The sequence below is a fragment of the Vidua chalybeata genome, chromosome 3, assembly GCF_026979565.1.
Source record: "Vidua chalybeata isolate OUT-0048 chromosome 3, bVidCha1 merged haplotype, whole genome shotgun sequence".
Taxonomy (NCBI): domain Eukaryota; kingdom Metazoa; phylum Chordata; class Aves; order Passeriformes; family Viduidae; genus Vidua; species Vidua chalybeata.
The window spans coordinates 10,849,557-10,876,522 of record NC_071532.1 but is presented as its reverse complement, the minus strand read 5'-3'; the positions used below and the strand labels follow the sequence as shown (position 1 = coordinate 10,876,522).

The following is a 26,966-nucleotide window of genomic DNA, read 5'->3' as shown; positions in this document are numbered from 1 at the left end:
ACTGGCTTCGGATGTATGATTCAATGTAAACATCAAATGCATGCTAATAGGCACAACTTTTATTGATTTCTGGATAATAAGGGTCATTATTACCAAATTAACTTTTTTTTTTTTTTTTTCCTTAGCTACCTCTGGTCCATGCAGGGAACTTCAACCACCATCAGGTCTTAGGCTGGGATATCTGCTTGAAACAAAATCACAAAACTATAACCAGACACAAAGAGCAGCTCTCAGGGCTGGTGTCAGCCACAGGCAATGCAAATCTCTGGCAGAAAACCAGCTGCCATTGTCAGCATTTGCTTTGCCCATCCTCCAGCCATGAGAAACTCATCTGGGTGGAGCTGTGGAGGGAGGCTGAGGGGATGCAGGGAAGTGGCTCCTGCTGGGAAGGGGCAAGAGGAAGGAGTTCCCCTACTCAGTGCTCCTCCCACTTAAACCTTCTTCCTTTCTGTTCCACCTCGACAGCTGTGACCGAGAGTCCCCTTTTCCCTGCATTCCCTGGTTTTTGCCCCACTCCCCTCTCCCCAGGCACGGGAGGACACTGGCCCCACAGCCAGAGGCAGCTCTTCTGGAGGCTGAGTCAGCTCCATGGATACAGGATAGCACTGCTGGAGATCCACCCTGCGGGGGTGTGCAGCTGTGACACCACAGCATCATTAACTTGGATAATAGGACTGAGCCACAGCAAACCACCCTGGATTTGTATAGCTCCATGCCGTGTTTGTTTTTGCAGTGTTTCTGATATAAACCCCTTTAGAGCTGCTTAGCTGAGAACCTTTTTGTAATATGCATTGCATCCTGCTTGCTATGATAATAGAAAAAAATCCTTCTTTATACGCTCATGATTTCAAGTATGTTTGGTTGGTTGGTTTGTTTGCTTGTTTTTCTAAGAAGAGCAAGAAGAAAGCTTTCATTTTATAGACAGTTCTGATGTTTTAACATATAAATGGATGAGGTTTTTTTGTATTTTTCTTTTTCAGGTTTGCCCATCTACGGGTTCCATGACTGTTTGGAAACAGATGAGCAGTAAGTAGGGATTTTAATCCCAAAAGCAAATTGTAACCTAATCTGTTCATTAGGTGAATTCTTTAGCTCAGTATGGGAATTTGCCTGAGTGGTGTAAAAGGGAGCTATTGACTAGAATAGAGAGATGAAGGTGAATCTTGCAGAAAAAAAAAAATCTCATATTCTTACCTCTACTGTACAGTGAATACATGGATATGCTGGATATTCAAACATTTTGTTGTTACATTTTTTTATTATAACATTTTTTTGCATAAGCCTTACATCACAGGATTTTAGAAAATTCCAAAGACAGAAGGAGATCAAGGTGCATATTCAGGTCAGCCCCTCCTCAGTGAAATAGCATCCTACTCCATAAGACATAACACACACTGCAGCTTCCCTGTGCACCTCTTGGCCAGCCGTGTGGGTGCTTTATCCCTGAGAACACTGACACCCACTTAATGAGTGGTGTCGACCTTTTCAGAGACAGCAAGGTACAGACACGTATGGGGCATCTTTTCCTGCCAACCCCAAACGTTCCAAAGGCATGAGTCAGATCTCCCTGTCTCGTAAATTATAAGACTAGATGAAAAAAATGTTAATGAAAACACCAAATAAATGTGTTGATGTCCTTCTCTGCCATGAATTTTATGGAGTCTATGGATTTGAGCCCTCAGAGGTCACTCAGGTTAAATTTTAAGTCTTTTGTTCTCTCTAAGTGATAGAAAATTCTGCTGATTCATTCAATTACAGGACTAAGTTACAGACGCTGGGGAATTATGGTGAACTCTCTAAGAGAGGCACCTTTGTGGTGAACTGTCTGTTGCAAATCTCTGCCAACATGTGCTGAACTGTATGAATTAAATTCTGCAAAATGTGTTAGGATATACAGAGAGCTGGACTCGCATCCACAGGGGTGGTGCTAAAGCTTCTGAGTTTCCTGCTCACTGCTGCCAGGATGCTGAACCACTTCATAGGAGTAAGTCCCTGTTGTAAGAGATCCCCTATCCAGAACTGTGGGGTAGAGAGGAAGAGGAGGTCTGGGTTGGTGGAGAGCCAGGATAATGAGCCATGAAGGGACTCCCCATTCTTTTTAGCATCTGGGAAGAAAGAGTATACTCTGTAGGAACTGACCACTCCAATGGAAAGGCTGAGGTAGTATTTACAGGATTGTTTCGGTAATGCATAAGACCCACACCTCCTTCACTTTGGAAAAAGTGAGTGAGTGAGTGAGTGAGTGAGTGAGTGAGTGAGTGAGTGAGTGAGTGAAAAGGCCAGATTTTAGCACAGGACAATGGCAGCACCAGGTACACTGTGGAGTTGAGCCATGGAGCAGGGGCTTATGCACATCTCAGTGTTGCAAGCACTGCCTTCACAATGGCTTTGGGTACCAGCACTACCACTACAGATTAAAGTCTTCTGCAGCAGTCCCAGCACTCAGGTGATCAGGCTTGGTGTTTTTGAGAGGAATGATTTCACAGCAACGTGTGTGTGTGTCTTATTTTACAGTCATACTTTCATCCAGCCTCTGTTACTGTAAGGTCAGTCCTCCTCTCCTCCTGCTGTCTGCTCCTGAGAGACCTGTCCCTGCCAACATGCCTTCGACACAATTGGTCACCCTGGTGTGAGTGAGGCAGCAGTAGGGAGCTGAGTTAAAGCAGCAGGTGTAGAGGTGCTCAGGAGCCATTCTCTGAGCATGGCCTCCCACTATCTGCAGTGGTGTCCCCGTGTTTCCTGTGGTGTTGAAGCAGGAGAGGCTGAGAGGGATGTAGCAGGGACAGCTGAGTGCAGGGGTTGTCCTTCCCTAGCACAAGGAGAGATGAACATGAGGATGTGCTCCAGGCACATGTGTGCACATGAACCTTGAGCTGACTCCTGAGGAGCTGATTTCAGAGAGCAGCTTAAGGTGAAGATATTAGGCACTTACTAGGTCGATATATGGATTAAATTTTCAGTGAGAACCTGCTGCATACTCAGGACTACTTGAAACCAGGCCATTTTTTAAGCTGTGGGGTAGCCAGTAGCCACATTGCTGAGTTGTGCTTCTGCTGGACCCATTCAGGCAAGGAAATCTAACCGTGTGCCCCCTTTTGAGCTCCCATACCTCATGATGCCTCTGTTCCCAAGGGCTCATGTCTATTTTGATTTTATGTTCAGAGTCTTCATTTGTAGCTTACTCCTATAAGGTGATGCTTTTCCTTCTTCTGCACTGGCTTTTTTGTTCCAAAAGGCTTTGGTAGCCTCAATTTGAGATGTCTCTTTTTCATCTGCAGAGACAGGGCTTTCAGACCCTCCAGGTGTCTGGCCTTGAATCCTGTTACATGTTGGGGTGCTAGCACTGTTCTGGAGGCTGCTGCCATCCATTCCTCAGTATCTCACTGCTTTAGCACTTTTGGCTGTGCCCTCTGGCAGCCTTCACTTGGTGCCTTGACACCACAGTTTTGATACTGAAAGTGGTATTTCCTGAAAGCACCACTTTGATTCTTCTCTCACTAGTACAAAACTTCTTATTTTATAAAGTGGTGCATTTTCCAAGCCTCTGTAGCAGGACTCATCTTGCTCCACCCGTGGATTCATGGGAAGATGATGCCAGTGGGATGCCCTGGTTCAGCAGCTGCTTATGCCAGTGTGCCTGTTTAGCAAGTACAGATGGAAAATGCTGTTGTTTTCCTCTCATTGATCACTGTCCAAAGCATCTGAGACTCCAACAGAAGAGCCAGAAGAGAGAAAAGTTTCTGTTCCCACAGCTTTGTTACTTTCTATCCTATCTCAATTTCTTTAAAATTTACCATGCTGTACTTAGGCTTGGCATTGTAGCTGTGTTGGCCCCTCATGACAGGTCTGTTTTGGCACAGGAAGGGCTCAACAGCAAGTAGTTGAGCTCAGGTGTAGAGGGACATGGATTTCTCCAAGCCAAGAGGTTTGTTCATCCTTTAATTATGCCCTCTTTTTCCTTTCCTTTTTTTTTCCTTGTTGCTGGTGCACGTGGCTGGAGTATGCTGTGCAGTTCTGTTTCAAGCAGATAAAGACATCTGTAACTGTCAATATCTAGCAGCCCCGTCCCTCTGCCATTTTTCTTTTGTTGTTTTAACACTTTTACAAGTGGTTCCCTCTTAAATTTCCAATGAAATGAATAATATCAACTAAGCTTGTAAATCTTTCCCACTGAAGAGGGAGGAAGATACTATAGGCATGGGATGCTGCAGGAGGAGCTGAGGATGACACAGTTGCAATTAGTCTGAACAAGTACAGCAACTTCCCTCTGTTTCCTTTTCCTCCCTCAGCAAGGTGCTCCTCTGCTGCCCATATAGGATTTCTGCTCCCAAATGTGGTTTCCTTCCACACTCTGCTCTTTCCAAAAGTAGTTGATAATGGGGTGTGACCCACACCTTGAGGGTCCCCATCAGTCCCCTGGCACCTCATCAGTCCAGGGTCACATTGCTGCATTGCTTTATTTCATTGTCTACCCAGGTAAGGTTCCTTTTCCCCTTTGCCAGTTTTGCTGCACTAAAGCATCCCTAGCAGGAGTGATGCCATGGTGTCACTTGCTCCACCATCAGCTTCAGCTGCGATGGTTGAAGGGGACATTGCTGCCAGCCAGCCCCCACCTGTCAGTCACAGCCTGGCATGCTGGTGACAGGTGATGCTCCCTCCGGAGATTGTCTGGACCCCAGTCCTGTGCTGAGAGCACCGCCACATCTGCGAGGTGCCAGGGGCAGTGGGGCGGCAGGGTCAGCTCTCCTGCTGCTGCTGGCTTCTGTGTAGGAAAACATCTCCTCCCTGACAGGCCACTGTGGTGGGAACATCGCAGCTCTGTGTAGGAAGGCACCATGGCACAGCAGACAAGGCCCTTCCTTCCTGCCTTCCTACCTTCCAGCCACCCTCCTTGCCCCTGCACCTCATGATGTCTGTGGGAAGCAGCACTGAACAGAGGGATGTGCTGGCACAGCTAGAGCACACTCCTTAAATTGCTGTTTTGGTCATGATCATTCCCCAGAAACCTTCTCTTTGTTGAAAGGCTGTTAAACTTTGCTAAGTAATTGCAGCAGGTGCCTTGCCCTTCCCTGCTGCCCATCAGTAAGTGGCTTTTCTTCTCTCTGCTCACGATGAGCTTGCTGCTGAGCACTCACCGTGCAGGACGTCATGGAGGGCTGGACCAGAGCCCCCTGTCCCTGCTGTCCTCCTCTTCCAGCCCTCTGTGCTTGCCCTGGAATGGATTTTTCTTACAGGAGATGTAGGGATTTTTTATCTGGAGTGCAAAGCTTCTTTTGAAAACCCATGAATTCCCGACTGCTCACGTGGCAGGGCCCAGCCTGGCTGTGCAGCCAGGAGTGGTTTATTATGAGAAATGGTCTGTCGGCTGCTGCAGACTCGCAGCACCATAAATGTGTTGTCTGCGGAAACACAGAGGAGTGGGGAGAGACAGAGAGAGATTAGCTGTGAGTGGGAGGGTGAAGATATGGGGAGTGGAGGTCACAGGAAGTGTGGGTTTCGAAACAAGACTAGAATGTAATGCCAATTGCCTTGTGTTTTTTTTTTTTTTTTTTTAAGTAAAAAGGCAGATATCACTGGCAGGTTTCAACATTGGCAGATGTCCAGAAACTCCTTCCAACTCTATTAACTTATCTGTATCAGTTCTGCAGCCCACCTCCTGTCAGCACTGCTCATGGGACCATCAGGAGAGTACTGTGGTGGTGTTGGGTCACTTGCTTCTCAGCCATCAGATCACAAAAAGAGGTTGCTATTTTTTGAGACTGAGAGTAAATTGGAGAAAAATCAGTGGGTCCATGTCTGACCGCTGACCAAATCAAAGCCTCACTTCAGAGTGGGAAGCATCAAAGAAGGTTTTAAGTACTGAATATTTGTCACTGATTTTGCAGGCTCCATTGCTTTTGCCCCTAATCTTCCTCACTTGCTCATGCTGTGCATGCAGAGGCAGGGAGGGATGATAATGGACTTGCAGTTGTACTTGCTGTTCCCATAACAAATAGCAGGATCTTCACATAAATTGTTTGAACATGTAACACTGCTCTTATTTCTTAACGATAAGGGCTTAGGAGCTGCCCTTTACCAAAATGAAAGAAATGAACCAAACGTTATCTCTTTGTTTTAAAAAATGATCCCTGCAACTACAACAACAAAAAGCCATTATGATGATCTGTAAAGGCCTTGCAAGCTTTTACAGGAGAGATTTTCCGCTCATCCAGTCTGGCTTCATTCCCGTTCCCTCTCCCTATTCCCAACCCACGTGGTTCAAGCTTTCTAGGGCAGTTTAAGCTCCTAGACACAGCTGAGCTGAATGACCCTGGCCTGGAGGACATGTCAGAGGTCACACCTGGGGGGAGAAGTATCACTGGATCCTGTGCCTAAAACTAAGTTCTTTAGATCTTGCTCTGGTCCCAAGTGCATCCATCATCAATTTTATATCTATACTCACTATTTACAAAGGTTTCTTGTTTATCATGAAATATTTGCTTCAAGGCTCTGCATCTGTTGTTAAGCCCAATAGCATTGTCTATTGCTTATGCCAAGGAAAAAGATGTCACCATAACTTTTCAGTACTATGGCACAGATCTATCAGGTGGCTGGTGTTGGACCTCTGGTAAGCCATGGTGGGCTGCTTGCTGAATCTGTCCTGGACCAGTGGACAGATTAGGGGTGAGTTTAAACTTGAAATTTCCTGAGTTTAAAGAAATAACCCCCTCCTTTATCTTGCATGTAATAGATCTCTGTTTCTGGGAGTAGTGGGGAGAGATTAAAAAAATGCATTTGAGCAGCATATACAGAGACACCCATGTATGCACACACGCATTAGAATTTGCACTGATGAGTGAGGTAAAAAAACGCGATGGCATGAAGTCTCTTTGTGACCGTCCCAAGACAGAGCTTAAGCCCTTGGAGTGGTTTCACAATCTCTGGAACAGGAGGCTTGGAAACTTAACCCCTTTGATTTCTGCAGAGCCCTCCTAGCTTAAACATGCTTATGTAGGCTAATGCACACACCCATTCGCTTTCCCACTGTCAACTGCTGTTAGTGTAGCTGCTTAGCACCCTGCTGGGAGGGAGATGGATGGACTCCTCCGGATGCCATCCTGCTGCTGCCTCTTTTAGATCAGTCCCAGGGGATGCAGACCCTCTATGACTCTCCTTGAGCTGTGAGTGGCCAAGCGAAGCAGTCCATACACATGCTCTCTCTCATTAAGTTTCCTATTTAACAACATCCCACGCTATTCTTTGGTATATTAAGTGGAAATAATGTTTTTTCAAAGGGGATAAGCATAACTGCTTCCCAGGTGGAGAAAAAAGAGCCACTGAGGGATTCAGAGATATAGGCTGAGCCAGCTGCAGAAATGTGAATTAGCTCCCCAGCTGTAAGAGCTGCCAGTCAGCCTTGTACCTAATCCACTATATCATGGCTGAAACCTGGAGTTGGCATGAGGAGGTGCTGGGAGTGGAGGGGGAGACAAAGGAAAAAGAGAGAGGATGATACATAAATGAGAAAAATGGGACATATAAAGGCAAAATTCTCATCTGTCTGCAGAGGCCTTGCGAACTGAATAGCTGGTGATAAGAGCAACTTCCTTCCATGCATTCTGTATCAGTATTTAGCATGGCTGTGTCTCAGCAGTGTGTTCCCCTGTGCAAGACTGTAAGGAGATGGTCAGCACCAGTATGCTGCATGTAGTAGAAAGCAGGTGGATTTGCTTAGCTCTATGGGTAGCAAAGAATTGGGACTATTTTTTATCATCCAGGCAGGAGTTAATATTAATGTATTTTTCACTGTCTTCCTTTGGATGCATCACAAAATCGGTCTGTGCAAGGGACTGCATAGGAGAGGAAAGGGGAGGGAGAGACATCGTAAGCCAGTGCAGATGGGAGGCATGGCTGAGTGATGGAGAGTGAAAGATGCTAACCAGGCTCAGGCCACACACGAAGGGCTGGCTGCCCTTCCTGACCCTCCCTAACCGTGGAGAAAGACAGACCTTGCAGGGCTGTGGCTGGAAGGGAGCATGCTCTTTTCCCTCACATCCGTGTGCATGTACCATGAAACTGTGGGGTCAGTATCATCTTCCAGAAGGAATCCCCTATTGGCAAGGAAGAGAATGGGGCCATACAGAGTTGATGGGAGTGTTGTTCTCACAACTGAGCTAGACAGTTGGGTGGAAATTCTTCCAGCTGCTGGACACCTGCTACTGGAGTAGCTCCACCTCCACTGCTTGAGAAACCAGCCTGTCTTGGAAGTATGACCTGTGGGTGGAGACAGGAGAAAGTATATCCAAACCCTAAGCAGCTTCTGCTTTCCTGAGGTGTTGCTGCTTTGTACAATTAATTTCTGATCTCTTGTTGACAATTACCCTAAATCAAAATGAATAGTCAGCTGGCTGCAGTGCAGGGGTGTGAGGTACAGCCAAGGGTGTTTTGGCAGTGGATGGAGGAGAGGAAGGGAGAGAGCTGCTGCATTCTGATCCAGACCTCATTGCTGCTGCTTAATCTGGGTGTGTAGCAGGGAGAGAGGAGAGCAGCGCTACCCACCAGTTCCAAGTTCCAGGGTCTCAGTGCAGTCCTTCCCTCTACTCAGCTCCTACACAGCCCAGAAGAGGACTTGGCATGGTGTGGGACATCCACCCATGCTGGCCAGAGCAAACAAGGTGGCTTCTCAAGGTGCTCAGAGTGGATCTAAACTCTTCCAAGAAGCTGCATCAGGGTGGAGGGTTTGACTATACTGGTCTGGCCCTGGGGTGGTGCTTGGCTGCTGTGCCTGATTTTCACACACAGGCTTGGCTGTGCCTTGGGGCTGGCTGGCTTTGGTAGGTGGGTACCACAGGGATGAGAGAAGACCAGGGGGTCTGCGCCTGGGTCTCTCTCAGCTGTGCTGGCTCACAGGACTCTGTGCTGATGTCTGTCAGAAGCCTGCTGTTATTTAGGAGAGAAGTTGTCATCCTCTCATACCCACAGCTCCTCCGTGTTTGCCCAGCCACCCCAGGCTGGGGAAAGCAAAGGCTGTACAGATGTGACTGCACTGACCTGTGGCATCCCAAATCGAGGGCTGTGCTCCCCGGGGAGAAGCTCCATGCTGTCCTGTTTAGGCACTTTATATTGCTTAATTGGAGTTGCTACGGAGTGCGTACATCGATCAGTGGAGCGCAAAGTGACAGGACAACAGCTGTCATGTGTCTCTGATTTTCCCTCTCCTCCCTGAAAGAAGTCTGGACAGAAGACTACATGTGTTTGTTGGCCCACAGAAAAGCCTACATAGTTGTGTGTTTGTGTGCCCTTGATGGCACATCCTTAGAGGAGACACAGTTGGAGCCGTGCCCTTTGTGGGCAGCACGAAAAGGGGCAAACCTGCAGCAGCCTCTCTCTACAGGCTGAGCTTCAGCTTTGAGGCAGCTCTGACCCCATCCCGTTCCCCTGTGCTCTGAAGCCAGTGAGCACAAACACGGGGGTGGGAGGACAGTCCAGCTTTTATTTGTTTTGCACGGTGGATTTTGGTGTTTTCTGAGTTCAGGAATGCTGCCTGCTCTTCCGCCTCCTCTAGTGCAGCTGCACCTCTCGGTCCCAGCCCCAGCTGCCACAGCTTAGCTTTGCCTCCAAACACATTCTGTTGCTGGGTGCAGTGCCTCTGTGCTCTCGGATGGAGATTGGCTTGAAGATGTCTCTGCCTGCATGGCATCTGCTTGCCTCTGCCTTTTTAATCCTCTGCATTTTCCACAACCTAACATAAATGAGTAACAAATCTGGGATGCATTTCTCCAGCCATGGGGACAGATATGAGGCTGTGGCATTTTAAACCTCCTGTGATTTCTGTAGCAGTCCCTCTTTCTTTTTATTTTCTTTTTTTCAATACACTTGTGAGAAATGTATTCTTATGTCAGTAATGTTCAAAGGTGAAAAGAAAAGCTGCCAGAAGAGAGCTTTAAAAGTCTGACATATTATCATTCAGAGAAGAATTTTCAGTACAATTATTCTGGATTTTTTCCAATAAATAAATTGTACAGACTTTTAAGGGAGAGCTTTTAGGTTAATGGAAATATTACTTAAATTAAAATACATCCCATTCAGCCATCATTTCCACTGTCATTGCAGCATGTGTTTAAACTTAATGACATGCTCAAATAAAAAGGAAGAAACTGATTTGTTTTGTTGTGTCCAAAGATTAGTATGATCTGTTGTGGAAAGTTAAATACAAGCCAGAGAGGGCACAAGGCAGCATCAACAGAAGTATGGACTTGCAGAAGGTATATTGCACAGCACTGTGCACAGGAATGGTAAGAAACATGTTTCGTCTTGTATTTTCAATGAATTGATTTTTACTTTATTTCTTATCTTGGTGACTTTATCAGCCTTCTACAGCTTACAGGCTCTGTCCCTTTGTTTTTTTGGAACTTCACACAGGGGAGAGTGGATCCCAGATTCCATCTGAAGCAAGTTCCAAGTTCACTCCTGCTCCAAGGAAATGGTGGGCAGCTTGGAGGGGAGCTGCCAAATTCAAATGATGTCTTGAACTCTGGAGTTTCCAGATGAGCTCTCACCAGACTAGGTTTCACACCACCTGCATTAGGCCCTTCTGCATCCAGCTGAGCTGGACAACATGAGAGACAACTCCTTGGGCCTTTGGAACCTCTGCTTTCCATTCTGGCAAGGGAATAAGGTCAACGGACAGGTGAGTGAGCAAAGAGGAAAAGCTAACAGGCTTCTACCTCTTTTGCCATTTGATTTATGATTTATGCTGGATTGGGAAGGGGAAGGTCAGCAGAAGAGGTTTCTACATTTTCTAGCGTGTCACTTGTCAGCAGGTGACAGGACTCTTGCTTGGGATGGGCGTGAGCTTGGCTGCTCACCCACTGTAGGGGTTTTTGTCCTGACCACTAACTGTGGTGCAGGTGTGTGTCCTCGGGTTGGTCACCCAGGTTTCAGGTCTGCTGCCCCAGGGACAGCAGATGCAGAAGAAGCCTGGGAAGGAGATCAGTCTCCAGCAATCAGCATCCCTTTTGGAAAGGGTGGCTCTTAATTACAGGGCCACAGGGAGCAAGGACAGATCAGCTGGCCCAGGCAAGATCTGTTACATCACAGCCACTAGTGCTGTGTTGCATACCCACCCTGAGAGTCCTCTGGAGCCCATCTTTCCTTCTGGAATCCAGATATACCAGAGATTTTCCCTGAATCCTTGCTGGAAAGCAGGTGGGCTGCCCACCCAGGGCACAGCGTACAGCACTTAAAACACCAGTTATAAACATAGTGCCCACAAAGTTCAGGCCTGAGGTCTTTAAATGGGCTTAAGAAGGGTTTCAAGGCAGCATCTACATGGGCCAAACTGTAGTGAATATACTGAGTGACTCAGAAAGGTGAGAGGGATCATTGCTCATTGGTGTCTTTCATACTCATGGCAACATCCAATATCCATGTCAGGATAACTGCAGTAACAGCAGTCTAGGTGATAGCTACTTCCCACCTTTCAGATGACAAACTGGCCACTGTTATTGGGGACACAGGATTGCATCCAGAAAGACTTCATCCTGTGGAGAGAAGTGAACAGGTTTTGCTGGCTACAAGGGCAAGTTCTCCTTGCTGTATTTGTCCTTCACTGAAAATCTTAGTGCAGGAGAGCCACTTCCAAGTGGAAGGTACAACAAGGCCAGGCCTTGAATCTGTGAAGATTTTACGCAGAGCTTGTTCTTCAAACTTTCCTGACTTCTCAGTCCATTCAGCAACATGTTGGGAAAAGTACTGGATCCGATTTCATGCCCCTATGGGACTTGGGGAATGTTTGTAGCAAAGGGAGAAATTACTCAATTTGAATCTTCACGTGGCTTTAAGAGAACAGAGCTCCCAAGCAAGTCACCAGTGTATCCCTGGGTTTCTCATGTTCACTTCTCAGGCTTTGCTGTGCAAAATGAACAGTGCTTTTCTTGTGAAGACTAAGAATAACTTCCAGGCCAATTTCCAAGGTCGATCCATCCATCTGACTTTTTCCATCTATATGAATTAACTATCTTCAGCACAAACTTTAACAGTGCAAATGCATCACTGCTAGAGCATATTTAGAGGACAGCTTCAGGATCACCAAACACATTTTTACTTGCACAGGAATCCCAGACATTACAATGCAATTGCTATTTGGGCTCAGTTACCACTGTGGCTTCCCACTCTCTTTTTTCTTTCGAGGTTACTCCTTTGCAACAGAAAAAATATTTATTTTTCACCAGTAGCACAAGGTGAATTTTCCTGGGATTCCTTTGAACATTCCTTGCTTATGAGCAATTGAAGAGACATTTGTGAATCTGACTGTTGCATGTTGTCATGGCTACTTTTCTATCCTCCTGGGGTAGGGGTAGGCTTTCACTTAGGGGCACTGTAGCTCATGTCAAGTGGGTTTTGTTCCTTTTTTTGGTCCTTCTCCACATTCACATTAAATTGTTCTTCCTTTCATCTTTCTAGCCTGCTCCTTCCTCTCAGATCCTCTGTCTTGGTTCAAAGGGTCCTTGTGCCAGCAGGCGAATGCATACCTGGTGCAACCTAGGGACAATTCACTCCCAGAGAAACAATGGGCAGTTTGTGCATTCTCGTCATCACCAGGGGCTTCCTGCAATGGAAAATAGCTCAAGGTTTCTAAGGCTCTCTTCTCCCACAACAAAATAAGCCTGTGGGCAGATGTAAGATCCACACATGTCTGTTTTGGCCTTGAGCCCACCACTGCCAATATTGTCTTCTTTGGGAAGTGAATTCCTTTGTATTATCCTCTGTTTCCCTGTGCTTGAACTGTCTGCTTTGCAGGACCCTGTCTGCTTAGTGCAGTCCCAGGGTGAAATTAGTGCTTTCCCTTTTAGCAAAGTATTTTCTTCATATGACACTGCTTCTTTGGCTGTGGTTGCCATTCATCACACTTACAGTAAAAGACCTCCTTGGTATTGGTACATTCTGACTGTTTCCCGTTTGGGAAACGAGCATAGCAATTCTTCTGTCTCTCCTAGGGGCATTCTGAAGAAGCTGTGTTGAATTATCCTAGCCTCTGTATGAGACCTCTCTGGTCTGTATGATTAGTATATGTGATTACTGCCTGTCATCCAGATAGATTTATGTAGACAGGCAATGTAGGATATAAGATGGACTTTCTTAAAATGGGACAACTCATTGTTAACATGTGCTTGGTGGTCACTTTGACCTGAGAGCGGTGGCAAATTTTATGCTTTCCTGGTTTACCAGGAACACCTGTACTGCCTGCAAGCAGGAAAATATCTCTTGAGGGATTCTGCAATGGTGGGAGGCATACATGCCATGGGGGAGGAATTTGGACTCCATCCAATTTATCTATGGAGCAATCACTTGTAATCGTTGCTAATCCAATAAGAGTAGTAAATAGTTATGGACTCCTGCATAGATTTATTGGTCTGAGGTGATACAATTGGCAGAGATAAAGCAAGGGACAATATTTACCAGAAATAAATGATGATGTTTATGGAACAACTAGAGTGTGTGTTCACATCTATTTTGAATGTTTTTGTGAGAGATACCTGAGAAGTCTCCATTTTGGGTTTATCTTCATAGGGGTAATAAGTTTTTCTCTTAAGCTAATATTCTAAATGGATACATTAAATTAAAGGTTAATTTAAAAACTATTTCTTTTCCCTTGGAAGGTGAAAAATATTTTTCACTTACACTGCTGCAGTCCATCATAATGTTTATATTTGCATGTGTAATTTGGTTATCTAGTGCTACTTCAAGCTCAGTATTATTCATTTCTGATGAGCAAAGAACAATTTGACCTCTGGCTCTTTACTCTAAATTATAAATTAAACCCATCAAATAAAATCTTTCCCCCATTAATTTTGACATTACAAATGCCATGGATGTCCTTGGGGACAGGGTTCTACACAATACTCTTAAACACTCACCTAAGTGTTTGCAGAGTCCTCATTTTACTGGCCATCTATGTGCCAGAGGCTCTTCTTGTGTTTAAAAATTACAAGTGACTCCAGTGAAGGCCTTAGTCTTCAAAGTTTTGTTGCAAAAATGCTGACTGCTTTTCATATTCCAAGAGCAAAACTGGTTAGAGGAGAGAAATCTGGGCTGTCCACACTGTTTGTGTGTGGTTGTTACTCAGGGTCAGTGTTTCCCTGTGCAGTCAGGCAGGGATAGATTTTTATTTGCCTAGGTCTATCTCACAGCAACAGAGAAAGACCTTATAAACATGGGAAAATCTGACACAATAAAGCTAGCAAGGGAAACTGTCCAGTCTTTTCGAACTAATATATATGCATGCATTTAAGGAATGGCATATTATGTAGCTGAGACGAAAATCTATTGAAACATATCAGAATTGTGAGAATTGTGAAGTGAAACATTGGGTTATGGATGGATGCTGTTTCCTGACTAAATAAACATCCTTTGTGGTTGGCTTTGGTTTATTTTATCTCTTTATTTTTCACTCTCACTATTCAGTGGGGGGTTTTGGGTTCCTTGGACTCTGCAGAGGATCAGTCATTTTTTCCCTGTGGCACTCTCAGCAGAGCATCTTCATCCTTTGTCTATTCACAGCTGACTGGGTGCACTGAAGTGTTCTTATTCTTTTTGTTTCCTAAAATCTTAGTTGTAGAGAGAAAAATAAAAAAAGAGGGTCAACTAACTGGGCAGGTCCCTGTAGGGAACTCAAAGACCTTGCTTTTGTTGAAATCGCTTGGAGGGCCATGATGTTAATATTTTCCACCTGATAAGTTAGCCAGACACAAGAGGTCATGGTTAGCTTTTACTGAAATGAGAGAAGTGTTTTCTTGGGGCTTGTTTTGTTTGGTGTTTTGTTTGTTTTAATACAAATCCTGACCAGAGCCAGAACCAAATGACAGTGTTTTTACCCAGCTTTCTGCTAGCACCAACACAAAATGATAAAATGGCTGTTTTGTTTGTTTATTCAGGTTTTGGTACCCTTTTTTTTTTTTTTTTTTTTTTTTTTTTTTTTTTTGTCTTGGGCATAAATTCCTAGTTCTTGTTCCTTTTTTTCTATATTCTCTGCTTTCCTGGAGTATTGCCACTCTGCTGAAGACACAAGGCCATAACTGGATAAGCTCTCCCCTTTGCACCTGCATTTACTTCCCTGCATTTAGGATGGAAGCAGTGAAGAGCCCTTCACAAGGGCTGTAAGTGTAGGACAGCAACTGCATCCAAACAGCAAGAGTCTCTGCACATGAAACAGAGATCATCTTCCCTGTTTCCAATAGCACCTGCCTACCCTGCAAATTAATCTCTGGGAGCCTGAAGATAGGCACCCAGAAAATGAGGTACAGACAGTAGCAGTGTGTGACAAATTTAGATTAGGAGTGATCTTTCACAGCCAGAGTTGGTACTCATTTCTGAACTCATGGGCAGCAATACTCATTGACATCAGTGGGAGCACAATGGGGGCTCGCCTTGCCCACAGTTACTGTATTAAATGACCTGTAACTCAAAAGGTCTTGGATGAAATTTATTATTCTACACCAAACACATCAGTTTACAGTGATGTTTTCCTCAAGACAAACCCTGAAGAAGTGACAGGATAATGGAAATCCGCAGAGGGAGAAAGAATAAATTAAATCTAGGTTATTCTATTATTGATTTTTTTAGTCTAAATACCTGTGGATAATTTTGTTCCAATTCCACAGAAACAATCCCTCTTTGTAAAAGAAATTTCAGATCCCACAGTTTCCAGAACAAACCATGCACTTGGAAGGTTTTATCATAGAAACTGTGCTCACTGCTGAGTAAAGAGAAATTCCCTCCTATTTATTATCATTAATATAGCTCCGTAGCTGACCTGCTGGAGTGTCCTAGTAGTCTGTTGATGGTGCTAGTCAAGAATATTGCAACTTCTGCTGTCTCTAGGTACGTGGCTGAACTGACATGTTTTTGAAATGGCTTCTTCAACCACTGTTCCATTGCTTTTTCATTGCTTTTGGGAATTCAAATGGAAAGTGCATTCACTCCTTAATATAGAAAGAAAAATGGAAATTATATATTAAAATATTTAAAGTGGTTAAATTAGCAATCAGCACAAAGTGAGTTTGGTCCATTTTTAAAAGCAGCCCCCCAATAACAGGCAAATTACAGGTCATCAGACTCAGATCCACTCTCCATTCTCATTTTGATGAGATTTTGTGGCTCTTTCATTCATTTATGGTAATGCATCAAATTATGCTTTAAGAAAGTTAGAAATGAAGACAAGGGATGCTGCTTGTTTGAAAGTATTTTGCATAATGCAATGACTTTTAAGTTTGGGTAACGCTAAAGATTGATAATGCAGTCTAGAAGCAAATAAAATGCTGACATCCTCTGCAAGCTTTTAATCTGTAGATAAATATCTTTGCTGCCACTGATATATGCATCTTTGTCCAGCTTTGTCCAGCTGTGTGCTGTAGTACAAAGCCATCATTTTATTCTTTAGACAGCCAAAATTCTGAAATGTATAGGCCAGCAATTTGTTATACTTAGTGGCCTGAAAGAGATTTCTGAATGTTATGTGGACATATCAGGGCAAAGAGATAATGTAATGATCAAAATCAACGTGTATAGGAGTACTTACCATGCAGTATTTTCCTTTTTTTCCTAGCTTGAAACTAGCTAACCCTTCAGACATGTATATTAGTAATAACAGAGATATGCTTTCATAACTGCAAATGGCAACCCTGCAAGGATTGTACTGCACCTCGGCAAATGATGTTTTCTCCAAAACCAGTTGTTTAGAAAAATTATTAATTAATTAACTTGTGCTTCCATGAACAAAGCACACTTCAATTATTATTTTCCCTTGTCTTTTTGATGTTTTGTTTAAAGGCCTGTTTTTTGTGATATTCATTCTTCTAACTCTATTTGGTAAGTATATTACCATATCCTCTACCTGACAAGTCATCTATAATGTACCATTCAGAGAAATGGTGGCTAAAGGAGTCTGGGAAAGTGTTTCTCTTATTTGTTGGGCCTGCTAGTCATGAGGTGTCAGGACAAAAAGGGAGATTTCACTATTTCACTTCCCTGGTTCTTGTCTGCTTATGGGTATTTTGAAAGCACAGGCAGAAGCGTCACTGAGCCAGTGCAAAATCCTGTGGGGCACTAGAACTGAACCCATCCATCCCCATGTAAAACATGGCCACAAATGCCTTGGGTCAGTTTTTCAGGGGAGCAGGGAGCTAACAGCTCAGCAGGAGTGATGGTCCATAGCAGTCTCACATTCTCCAGGTGTGGTCTGTGAGGCACAAATTCTGTGACTTCCCCCCTCACCCCCCAAGAGACCCAGCTAAGTGGGTTGGGAGGCTGGTGATCAGCATCCATGGAGGCTGCGTGACCAATAGTCAAGTGCTGCTGGTGAAGAAACGCTGCAGTATCCTGAGGTCAAGCACTGACCCAGAATAAGCTGAAGGTCTTGATGTGCCGTGGTAGGAGGCCAAAGCACGTGTCAGTGTTTAAAAGCAAGCATTGATTGTGGTAGCTCATAAATATTATACTTGTCATCTTTCCCCCTCCCAGTAGACCTAGATATTAGGTAGGTTTAACTCCATTTTAAATCTGCTATGTCTATGACTGAAATCATAATATTTATGTAGGGTAGTTTTTCAAGAAGCTTAGTGAATGTGAAAACAAGTTCCTGGGTTTTCCCCTTTCATGGAAGCAAGCTGAAGGTCAAATTTACAACATCTCAAGCTACATTCTGTGCTCATTTTCACAGCTGTAATCTTGAGTTATGCCACTGAGGACAAGCAATGGCTCCAGACTTACAGGATATAACTGACAGCAGAATTTAGCTTGGGGTTGCCAAAGCTTGATAGAAAAGGAGCTGCAAGGGTGGAATTTGGTGCTCATGAAGTAGCTTGTATATATTCAAGGAATGTATGAGCCCAAAGATTTATTAGTAGTGTTTCAGAGCATTATTGAAATTAGACCTAATTATCTGTGTAATTTGCTGGAACCAGCATTTTAGCATTTTTGATCAAGTATATGCCATTAATTTAGAAAAGAGATGTACCAGGCTGCTCTCAAAAAGCAAAATAAAAAAAAAATTAAAAAGAAAGCCCATCATTTCTAAATAGTGTGTTTCAAAAATTTCAAAGGTTGTTGTTGGTTGAGTCCTTCTGCCCCCTTTGCAAAACAGTCCATTTGCAGTCTAATCATATGGAAAAAAGTTCACGTCACTCCCAAAGGTTACTCCAGCAAGCGGAGAAAAGAATTATCTCCTTGTTCCCAGACTAGCTCTGCCATCCCTCTCCCTCCTGTCCTTGCTCCAGCCCCATTATGCCACTTGGAAATGGTGCTGGCTGTCTTTGGGTGAAGGATCAGAAGACAAAACTGTGAGCAATAACCAACCTGCTCCTTTGCAATGAAGAAAGTGCAAGGCTCCTGTTCAGACCTGTACCCTGTTCTCTCTGTTCAGGCATGATCCACAGGTACTGCTTGGTTTGAGGGTATCGTCTCCAAGCCTAAGCCTCTGTTTCTGCAGTGGCTTCTTGCCAGTCTTCTGGTGCCTGTGGTCACCTGAGCTCCTGGCAAAGAGGAATGTTCTTGTGATGAAAAAAACAGCCATGCAAAGGTGCAGTGCACCTTGCTTTTCTGCTGGTTTCTGTGCAAGCTTTGGAGAAGATCCTTTGCTAGTCTCTTTGTCATGCATTTAATAGCAACAATGATGCTTACCTCTTTCTGAAAGTGTGCTTTGAGGATACAACCATTGTTGTGTGCAAATAGCTTGAAGCTTACATGAACACTAAAGTTGAAGGCAAGAGGAAAGACAACACAGCCAGGTTATTAGCCATGATATTTTGCCAAGCCTCTGCTCAAAGAAACCTTTGGTTGGGGACAGATGCTGTGTGGTGCTTTCTTTGTGGGCAGCACTTCTCTAGTTCAGATTTTCACTTTTTTTTTTTCCTTTTTTTTTTTACACCTTCTTAAGCCCTGCCTCCATGTAGGTCTCCAGCAGCATAAACATGGTCAGCACATCATTTTGGGAGGCAAGCAGTAAACATGAATGGGGGGATGCTTTTATTGAAATGTTCTACACACTGGCTCAAAGAGTGGAGAAGCATCAGCTCAGACCTTCCGAGTAAATGATTAACTTTTGTTTGCGCAGAGGAGAGAGCCACAGTAAGAATGCAATTAATTACAGTGGCAGCCCAGCCAGGGCAGCAGTCAGCAGTGCTCTCGCTTGCAGCTCCTGGCTCTGCAGGTCTGATTTGAGAGTAACTAATTAAACGCAGGTGCAGGCCAGCAGACTTGTTGAATTAATGCAGTGTCTTCTTTTCGGTGTTCCCAGGCATTTGTAGCTCACAAAAATAGAGCAGGCACTTGGTGCTACAAATAATAATAGAGTGCTGATGACGGAGGTAATTAATCCTTTATTACTGTGGTGTGATAGGCTGCTGCTGGGGCTGTCATTCAAGTACTTCTTATGCAAAAACATGTCTGAGAGGTGAAAGAACATGGAGTAGGAGAAAGACAGAGGAGCGTTCTAATGGACTTGCTTGTGTTATGGGCACAGATACATCTTCATGGTTTTGGCAAGATTGTCAAAACCTGGTAGTCAAAACTCAAGACCAGAAATTCACTGTACTATATTCTGGGTTCTACCTTTGACTCACCAGGGCAATTTTAGTAGCTAGCAGCCTAAAATAAAAATGCAGTCTCATTCAAATGATACACAACCATGAAAGAGAATTGCAAGGCCATAACTGTAGCTCACTGTGGCCTTTCTTTTCTCTTTTATTGCTTCCTGAAAATCCTCAGCTAGCCGTCGTCATTAACAGGCTACTGACTCCAGTGGATCCTAGGTTTAACCCCAGTACTGTTCTTTGTGATGGTGCAGGGGGTGATTGTCTTGCTTTAAGGGAGACTGGCTTTGAGTGGAGCTAATGCAGATGTCCAAGGAGCTGCAAAAAGAGCAAATACTGTTTAGGGTTATTTATTTCCAATAACAAATGCTGTTCCCCTCACTGGTTCAAATCAAGCTGCAGGACTCAAGTATTTTTTCCAGCTAAAATGAAGGGTAAACTGTGAAAATGTTATCAGCTTTCTCTATCTGTGGTGTTTTACTTGTTTGTAATATCCCTTCTTCCCAGACACAGGAATTTTGGGATTTTATGAGATGTCAAGAAGGAAACAACCTTCTGTGGTAGTTGCCCCAAGGAGTGCCAAACATTAAGATACTTCAGCCTCAACACAAGGAAAAACCCCAAAACACAATATATGTGTTTACTTTAAAGACAAGGAGTGATTTCATATTCTTCTTGTTACTTCATGATGAAAATGGTCCAACACTATTAGGAATGTTTATAGTGGGAAAATAATGCCAAGTCTAATAAATGATCAGATAGGACAGACCATGTTTTATTCAGTGTGGGAACCAAACACTGCCATATTGTACAGATTTGCTGATCTGGAAGAATCGTTCTTGCTTACAGGATGCAGCTCAAAAGCCGAGTGCAAGAATATGACAGTTTTCTCTTTTTTAATGCAGATAATTTTAAGACAGAAACATTGCTTGGAGAGTTTTCTAAGGGATTCTGATCAACTTACGTAAATTCAGGAAATCAGCAATAATTTGTTATCCTTCCATAATTTCCAGTGGCTTTTGTTTTTCTTGCATTACAATTCTTATCCCATTAGATACAAATAGTATTCAAGTATTTGGATGAGAACTAGTATTCTGCTACAAATTTTAATGCTAACTCCATGGTAGGTAAATAGCTGAGAGCAGTTTTTAGAGAAAGGATAGTTTCCGATTCTTTTCTTCCTCTTTGCTAGTTACTTGTGGCCCTGTGGGAAATTTACATGGTGGAGTGTTTGCCCTCACAGGGTACATAAAAGGTTTGTAAAAACACTTTTCTATGACCATGTGTATTTTTCAACAGCATGAAACATTGCTGACCTTCTCCTGGATATGGGTCCTGATGGGAGAGAGCTGAGGAGGGTGAGGCCCTAAATTACTGCTCAGCTCACAGAAAATTGGAGTGTGTGTGTGTGTGTGTGTTCATAACCAACCATGTGTTGTGCCTGCAAAAAGCATTATTTTTTGTTTTCTGAACTCCATGCTCTGATATTTCCAGGAAGCTGCTCTTTGCTGCTGACAGTTGCTATAGGGGTGATGGCAGCAGTGAGGTGGTTTTTGTTCATGTCTTCTTAGTCTTCATTAATTTCCAGTGTGTCATTTCAGCTGAAAATATGCAATTGCTCTTAATGTTCAAGAGCATCATGTTGGCTAGGTGGTTATTTATGTCACAGTCAATATTTGATGAGGAGGTGTGTTATTTTTAGCCACAATCACAACATATTATTGAAATTTATAGGCCTGAAATAGGGATCTAACACATGATCGTTTGTTACCTTTACCGTTTCCTGAGGGTTTTTTCCATTTTCCTTCACAATTTGAACTGAAGAGGTGGCGATTCACAGTGCTGGTACAGATTGTTGCACACAAGCTGCATAGTGGGGGCAAACATCAAGCCTCAAATCGCAGGACCCATGCTGATGGGGGATGCTGCAGCCACTGAAGCAATAAACCCAGAAAGGCTGTGCAAATATGTGAATGTACAAATGGATCTCAAAGCTGTGATTTTCATATTCCAGCAATCACTGCTGTAGGAGTGCATGACTGACAGCACAAAGGACTTAGATTTACTGTAGAGAGATGTAAATTGATAAGCCAGTAGACAGCCATCATTCTTCCTTTATTCTCTCTCTGTATCCCATGTCTTTCTCTGCTGGCATAATCAAAGTTGACACAGTGCATTCTATACCAAGTTATATTTTTCGTAATTATAAGACAGCACATGAGATCTGAAGTTGTTATTCAGGAAATGGCACAAAGCTCGCTGAAATACAGGTTTTCAGATTGATCCTCTGATAATATTGTTTTTCACATAGAATCTGGATACTCAGATTCTACATCTATGTCTTTAAGCTGTCTGGGTGCTTTAAGAAGGGATAAGTAGGGAGAAAAAAAAGGGAGAAAAAAATATGAGGGAACTTTTCCTTCTGTGCAGAGGAAAAAATACACAAAGCGTGAGATACTGGCTTTCTTTCTCCTCACCAGCAGCTGAATCTGAAGCATTTTGCCAAACCGTTTCTAAAAAAGTTTGTAGGGAGCTGACTTTGGGGGGAAGAGTTACAAGAATTCAAGAAACAAAAATAGAGAGATCACCCATAAAGACCTAGATGAGCAATCAGCCTTCCCCTCAGCTGACTGACTGGTGTGGCGCACCTCTCATGTCTTGAGGCCAAAGGGTCTTTTCCCACTGATTCATCTCATTAGACTCAGCTGCCTCTGACTTCAATTGCAATGTTTTTAGATCTAAAATGAACAGACTATGAGATATAATGGAGTTGTTACAATACAGATACATTTGGAAATCTCACTTTTCCTCAGGTCTGAAAAAGTGTGGTAAAATCTGAACACTAATATTGCAACCCTTTAACCTCAAATGTGCAAGGCTGAAAATTCAGATCCCATCTGGACCCATTGAATGTGTGACTTGAAAGAAGGCAAATGAATGAAGCCTTCCATGCTCTGGAGCTCCAGCAGAGAGGTTCTGCAGATCACCTGGGAAATTCCCAGTGCTGCAAGTAATCTTCCATATGGTTTCATTTTTAAATTCTCTGGTATTTTAATTGAATTAATGAAAATAGCAAGGAGAAAGAAAAATGATATTTGGATTTTTACTTAAAACAGATTGACACTAGTAGGAAAAATGGGATTATCTCACTTGATAGAGATTATTACTTTTCATTGAAAAACTGTTGTCTCTTTCAATGTCAGACTTTTTTTGCACTTCCAGAAACAAACTGAGAAGGCTATAGCTATACTTCATGGATGTTTATGTACAGGCCTTGTCTGCTCACTGGACTCCAGACTCATGATATCTCTAAGTCTTGCTTTGCCTCACTGATCTACATGCACAACTACCATAAGGCAGAAAGCAAGGTCTTTCTCTCCCTTTCATCTTTAATACAAGGAACTTCTTAATCCCAGTAGATCCTCTGCTTAAATATAATTAACATGTCGTTTTAAACAGGCAGATTTTATTTTTTCTTTGAGCAATTAACTCAGCTGCCAGAATTGGGAGCTTTTTTATGTTAAATTGCTTCTGTAGTTAGAAAAAGAAAGATGCTTCTGATGGGAGATGTAGCTCTTAGCTGTCCTTTGGAAGCACCTGGTCCTTGATGCAGATGATACGTGATTTCAGCATCTCAATTTTAAATGCTTCCAATTAAGCAGGATGGACCCAGAGTTCTTCATGCTGCTGGGAGCTTGCTGGGGACATGTGAGGAAAAGCATTGCTGGTCATGCACTCCTGTCAAAAGGCAGTTCCTTGTCTTAGGGCAACTCAGGGAATTACAAAAGAGGAAAAAAGTCCAAATATTTTTTTGCTCTAACTAGTGAATAAGACAGCTTTTTCTAACTCCTGATAACTTAAGTGAGAGTGGTTGTCTGAAGTACTCTTGAAGATGAACCCTACGTTACTCCCATCAGTCCGACTACTCTTTAAACCTTTCGCTTGCATGTATTGATTAATGCATTATTGCTCATGTCAGTGAAGGACTTTTCACCAGAAAGCTTTTGGGGAGGCTATATGGAGTATATTGGAAAAGAATTGAAATTTCTCTGTAATTTGTGCAGTGGATACATAGCTCTGTAAAGAGCTGCCCAATTGGACACTGCCAAATGATTTTACATAGGTCACTGAAAAAAATCTTTGGAATAGCTATGTCAAATTGCTACGAGCACAGATTAGTTTCAAACATAGAAAGAAAAATGCAAAATCTTATTACTAATTTCCTAGGCCATCCAATTCACAGGCATCTATGCCAAAAATGTTTTTACTGGACTATTTTCTTAACAGGGTCATTATGTCTCCTTAAAGGTAATTCTTAAAGAAAGGGTTTACTTCTCCTCACTTTTTCATGTCTGTGTCTCTGTCAAGAGTAGGCCTTTGGGAGCATCTTAGAAGTGAAAGAAACCAGAATGTGTGCTGCATGTTTGTTGCTGCATATTCCTTCAGAACTTGCTTTTGAAATGCATATTGGTTACAAAATAAACCCGAACGAGCCATTATACTCTGGTGTGTAATTATGTATTTAGGACACATACTACACACAGCTTTAAAAGAAATCTGTATGGAAACAAATTGCATTACATTTGCAAATAGCTGAAGGTAGTTGAGCAACAACACCTCGAGCCTTTCAAAATACTGAAGTCATTTACACCATTTTCTAAAGTAATTATCTCCCAAGCATCAGATTCCAGTTGTTTCAATGCCTTTGCTGCAGAGGTCTCAGTATAGCATAAAAGACCTGGTCTTGGCTAACAGCTTTGATGTAGATTTAGTGCTTCTGCTGATGTACCATGGCAGAGCAGGACTGCTGGCCTTAGCTACTTGAGCTTAACACCCCATGCTGAGAGTGGAGACATGTACCTAGTAGACAGGCACCCCTGAGGCAAGGATGAACCCAACTTCCTGTCTCCCCAAAGTTTAGTGAGGAGCAGAGATTTAAGTCTTGGTTGAACAGTTCTGTGATTTAGTGGAGTGATGGATTTATTTTTGTGGCCAGCCTCGAGGACGGAGAATCCTCTGGCTTCTTATTTCAGGGTTTTGAACTGTCACTAGAGCAAGACAGTGCATCTCCCCAGCTCTGACAGTGTTGTACCACTTATTTTTCCTCTTTAACTGGTGCTTGGCAAAGTACCTGCCTCTCAGGGGGCCAATCCTTGGAAATAGCCATGTGTAACAGAAACGGCAGCAGGCACCCGTAAGGAAGCTGTGTGCCTGCCTGGGCCGATGATATGGAACAACATCAAGCGTGCTTCCCTGCCTTGAGACAGCAGTTCCTGCATTAAATCTACAAAATGCCATTCTGTGCACAGTGCAGTTGGAAATGTTAAGAGTCACACTTATTTGCACTGGCACATATAAGGCAGAGCTGCAGTAATGAGTTAAGTGTCCTGAGGATTTGAGGACTGGGGTGTTGCTTTTCCTTTTCTGGAGCTGAGCACTCGAGAGACTTTCATTAAACCTGGGACTTGGCAGATCCTCATGCTGATTCTGCCACTTATTTGTTGTTCGGCCCGAGGCTAGTCACTTAACCTCTTGCCGCCCTAATTTCCCCATCTGGAAAATTATATTTACTTACCTCTCCTGGGGATTGCACGGGGCTTAATGAATGCCCATAAGGGATTTGAAGATCCTCAGATCTGAGATGATACAGGACTGCAAAAGATTCACTGCATGTGCAAGGAGGAGGGGATGCATGCCCAAGCGGGAGAGCCTGCCTGCGCTCCTGGCCTGGAACCAAGTCGGAAAATCTAATCAGCAGGGGAGAATCATACTCTCTGTTTTAGATTAAATCCTCTTCCTTGTGGCCTTTTCAGATTTGCTGGTTGAAGAAGGAGGCAAGTGACTGAATGGGGAGGAGAGCAGCTGAGGTTAACTGCTTTCTCCTGTTGGTCCCCTGGATCTTTTTGTCAGTGCAATAGCAGCTGGATCTCCCAGGAAGGTAATGATCTTCCTAGATACTCCATCTTGCTGCAGGCTATTAGAGAAGCCAGACAGCCCTGTTGCTGCCCATTTCTTTAGCAGGAAAAAATGAACCTCTGACCAAAAAAAAAAAAAGTTCCTCCATATAATTAAGCAGCATTAGAATGAGGCCTGTGCCTTTACTGATGAACTTCAGTGAAAGCAGATGGTCACAATGGTATTAAAAACTAAAGACTTCAGTCAAGCTTTTAATTGAAAACAATTGGACCCTGCTGGATGGTAATTACCTTGGCTGCTTGCAAATAATATCACAGCACTGCTACCTATGAAGGAAGAATGAAGACTGAGTTAATAAGAACTGCTTAATCTGCATACAATAAACAAGGAGCATCCAAAACTATTTTGTCTGGTAGCTTCTTCCCGGCAAGAGGCTTTTAAGTGGTTAGCAGTGTGAAAAGGAACATGGAGTGGCAGAAATTGAAACGTGTGAAATGTTTGCTAGGTTTATAAAGTAACTTGAAGACCCCATCTTCTCTCATCTCCCTCCTTTTTTTTTTTAACAGCTGAAATTCCAGAAGCATCTGAGAAAAACAGCAAAATACAATAAAGTGGAAAAGCTCTAGGTTATCCAGCATTCCTTCTCTTCTGAATTGCAACAGTAACGAGAGTCTGTGTTTATCTTGTTTTATCCGCTTTCTTATTCCCTTGCCTGTTCGACTGGAAGGCTGGGGCCTTCTAAACACCCAGAGTGTTTTGCACCATGTTCTTAATTGGATTTTAACGATCATTAACTTAATATGCCTCAGTGTCTAACAAAGCAAATGTAGTATGTGGCATATTTTGCCTGACAATTTCCTCATTCCTCTGCCTAGTGCCAGGATCAGACAAGGGTTAGAGGGCTAGACCACCTAAAAGGGTTCTGAGTCCTGGTGTGCTATTTATTTGTTGACACACCATGACATTAATACTGCTTTACAGTGTCTTCCCTGCTGTGGAAAAGGACTTGTATTGCTGTGGAAAAAACAGTCCCAGTGTCATCTCTTTTAAACACAGGTCCTAGACATGTATGGAATGAACCAAATCTTGTCACCTTCCATGTAAACACTATTTTTCATGTGGCAGTTTTCTTGGGCATTGCTTTTTGTTCCCCTATGAGCAGGCAAGATGCCTTGCTGCCCCAGTAGACCTCAAAAAGCAGCAGCTACTGCAATTTTGCAAAATTAATGAGTAGCTGTGAACTGCTAGTAAAAGTGATGCAATGATTTTCCATAACATATCATTTTAGAAGAAGTGACTTGAACTGCTTTTTCTTTTCCTATCCAAATATTTGTCTTTTTAAGGCACCAGCCAAGAGTTTGTCTTGTCTTGTCTGGCAGTATGATGAAATGAACTTTTCCAGTGTGTTTTGTATGGATTTGATGATTTTATGCCTGGAGTTCAACTTTCATTCACTTAACCCACCGTGATTAACACAGAGAG

At 43.3% G+C, this 26,966-nt stretch overlaps 1 long non-coding RNA gene across 1 annotated transcript; it reads left to right on the top strand.

Annotated features, from left to right (window-relative positions):
* Positions 1-720: 720 nt before the first annotated feature.
* Positions 721-26,111, top strand: LOC128786499 (uncharacterized). Its single transcript, XR_008430308.1, has 6 exons — positions 721-851; positions 981-1,026; positions 10,162-10,274; positions 10,402-10,669; positions 25,382-25,506; positions 26,051-26,111. It is a non-coding gene; the product is annotated as an uncharacterized LOC128786499 (long non-coding RNA).
* The last annotated feature ends 855 nt before the right edge of the window (positions 26,112-26,966 follow it).